Below are 3,304 nucleotides of genomic sequence, written 5' to 3'. Positions count from 1 at the left end.
ACGGTATCGACAGATTGTTGGAGCACTGCAATATCTTATTTTCGCTCGACCTGATATTTGCTATGCAGTCAACAAAGTATGTCAATTTATGCATGCCCCTACTGGTGATCATTGGGCTGCTGTTAAACGTATCCTACGTTACCCGCAGGCTACAGCAACCTATGGTCTGCACATTACTCGAGACTCTCTTTTGACTCTTCATGGTTTCATAGATGCTGATTGGGCAGGTAAATCAACAGGTGGTTATCTTGTATACCTTGGTTCTACACCTATCTCATGGAAATCCAGGAAACAACGCACTGTTGCTAGATCTTCTACAAAAGCAGAATACAAAGCCTTGGCTGATGGTACAGTTGAAATTTTATGGATTCGTTCTTTATTGGCAGAACTGTGGATTTCCACTTCGTCCATGACTATGTTATGGTGTGATAACTTAGGGGCCACTTTCTTATCTGCCAATCCGGTGTTCCACGCTCGTACTAAACATGTTGAAGTTGATTATCATTTTGTCCGTGATCGCGTTGCTAAGAGAGAAATTCAGGTACGGTTCATCTCTTCAAAGGATCAACTCGCGGATGTTCTTACCAAGCCTCTCCCTCCAGTCTCATTTGCTTATTTTAGATCCAAGCTTCGGGTGGAATCTCCACCTTCAGCTTGACGGGGTGTATTAAAGAAAGAGTCCACACATATGTAAATACATTATATATAGGGATAGTTATCATGTGTAGTACATTCCACCATTGTATTGTATACAACCCTAAAGGTATAAATACAGAGGGATGGTTTGTTTATCAATCATCCATCACAATTATACAAAAGACTATCTCTCTAATCTTAACTTTTTCAAAATCATTGATTTTTCTCATTGAATCGATATTAATATTGCTATTTTTCTAAAAAACCAAAATACAAATTTTGGACCCAAGCAATTGAAAAAGAAGATAATTTTCCACCTATAAATTGGTGTCCACACACACACAAAAAAGGGGGAGCCATAAAACAATACCCTAAAGAAAAAACCCTAGATCTATGATCTTAAAACCTAAACCTAGCCGCCACTACCCTCTCTTCCTCCCAAACCAGTCTCCATCTCCCCCACAACAGCCCCACTGACCACGTCTTCATCTCCTTCAACCTTAGGCACCTCTGTTTTTTCGTCTCAATAGAGGCCATGAGAGGAGTGTGGGTTCTTCCCTTGCCTTTGCGAGTCCAGTGGAAGAAGATGACAAACAATGCCATCAAAACGACGTCGTTTGCAGCTTTTTTTTTTCCAATGAAGAATGAATGAAACGACGCTGTTTTTTTTACAAAATGCGTCGTTTCATTTAAAAGAAAAAGGCGCAAAAAAGAGTTTATTTCCAAATCAGTCTTTAATTTTTTATTTATTCAATCAAGTACGCAATTGAGATTTTGATTTTAATAATCAATTCAATTGCATCCTTACCAAATCCAATTGTCAGCTCTGAAGTTGGCTGCCTTTTCCATTTTGATCATTGGTTTTGAATTTGTGCATTTTGACCCTTAATTGATAAACTAACTTCTATTTTTTTTTAATTTGACCCCTGATTCGGTCAATTTCAGACCTTATATTTACACATACTTTTCAGTTTGGTTCTTGGTTTTGGATTTCTCCGATTAAGTCCCTAATTGCCCATCAAACTTTAATATTTATGCAGTTAAGCCCCTGATTTGACCAAATTAACTCTTAAAAATTGTAATTCGACCCCCGAACTTTAATTTCTTTCAATTAAAGCCTAAATTGACTTAAAAATTATTTTTTCTTACAATCAAACCCTTCATAAACTCAATTAATCTTTCAACAAAATGTAATTGAGTCCTTAAACATTTGATTTTGGACTTTTCGTCCTCAAATTAAAAATTAAATTTTCTTTGTCAATAGAGTCTTCCTCAGTAAAAAATATATTGTCAAATTTTAATCTTTTTATTTTTTGAACTTCCTCAACCAATTTTTAGCTATTTTCCGGGCGTCCCTGTGTCCTCTTCTCACTGTAATATATATTTTTGGATTTCTTTCGATAATCTTTTTTTGATTTTTTTTCTTCGTTGTGTGGGGATCAAAAAATAGATAACAGCATGTATAATCATCAATTATATTGAAACAAGAAAAAAAGGTGATATTTGATCAAATTTCTCTATTTGTTGTGCGCGATGGATCAGGAAAAACAAAAGGATGGCATCTTTATATAACCCCATTAACGAGTTAATACATTATTATCATATAAATCAAATTTAAAACCTAATCTTTTGGTGATTATTTAATATGATATTAGAGTATTTTTTAACTAGTATGTACAATCAAATAAATTTATGCCCTTAATTATAAACGTGAAAAGATTTTGAGCGGTAGCGCACTACCTCGTATAATACATCGCTGTCATAGCATGCAGAAATTAAAGAGCTGGCATATATAAAAATAGTTTAATTGAAAATTCATATAATTTTTATCAGAAAAAGTGTTGATAAACCAATAAATAGTTGAATTGCTGACTGATAGCGGACCATTTCACAATTCATGTCTAAATGGTCGGTGGATATATATATAGCTGGAAGCAAATGACTGATTCAAAACACTCACCATCTACCTTCGGTGCATAAATCGTTCTAACCTCATTCTATCTTAATTCTATGTCATTTATCGATCTATCAATCGTCAACACAAACGATGAACGTCCAATAATATTTATTTATTATATATAAAAAAAGATTGTTAGCTGGGAGAAAATAGTGCGTATCCGTGCATGCACTTAAATTGCCAAGTTTCCGTAAGAACATAACCTTTCGTAGGGCGCGAAATTAATGAATGTCTGGAATGCTCCATCACTCACTGAAAAGGGCCAAATCTCTATCAGAAAAACTTGAGATAATTGCTGATAAGATCTTGCTTGTTCAAACTATAGAGATTTTTCGTGCTGAAAGCATTGACCAACAAAACATTGGAATTCAGAGAATTAAATTGTTTCTAGAACAATTATGTGTGGAATAAGTTCATACGTCAATTAATAATAAAAGGAGAGTGAAACGAGACATTTCGCGCAACCTAGTTAACCTACAAACACACAAAACCTTCTTTAACATCACTGATTTCTCTATAAATAACTTCGAGGTCTTTCACTACAAACACACAAAACCTTCTTTAACCTAATTATTTCATAGCAATAATTCTCATTATATTGCCATGGAAATCTTCACAAAGCAACTCAACTCTATTGATCTTGAGAGGGGATTGGTGCTGCCACGCGATGCTAACCTAGAACACCGAGAATTGCCCACCATAGTTGAGTCA

This window comes from Populus trichocarpa, chromosome 3 (assembly GCF_000002775.5).
Source record: "Populus trichocarpa isolate Nisqually-1 chromosome 3, P.trichocarpa_v4.1, whole genome shotgun sequence".
Lineage (NCBI taxonomy): Eukaryota > Viridiplantae > Streptophyta > Magnoliopsida > Malpighiales > Salicaceae > Populus > Populus trichocarpa.
Note: the sequence above shows the minus strand (reverse complement) of the source record.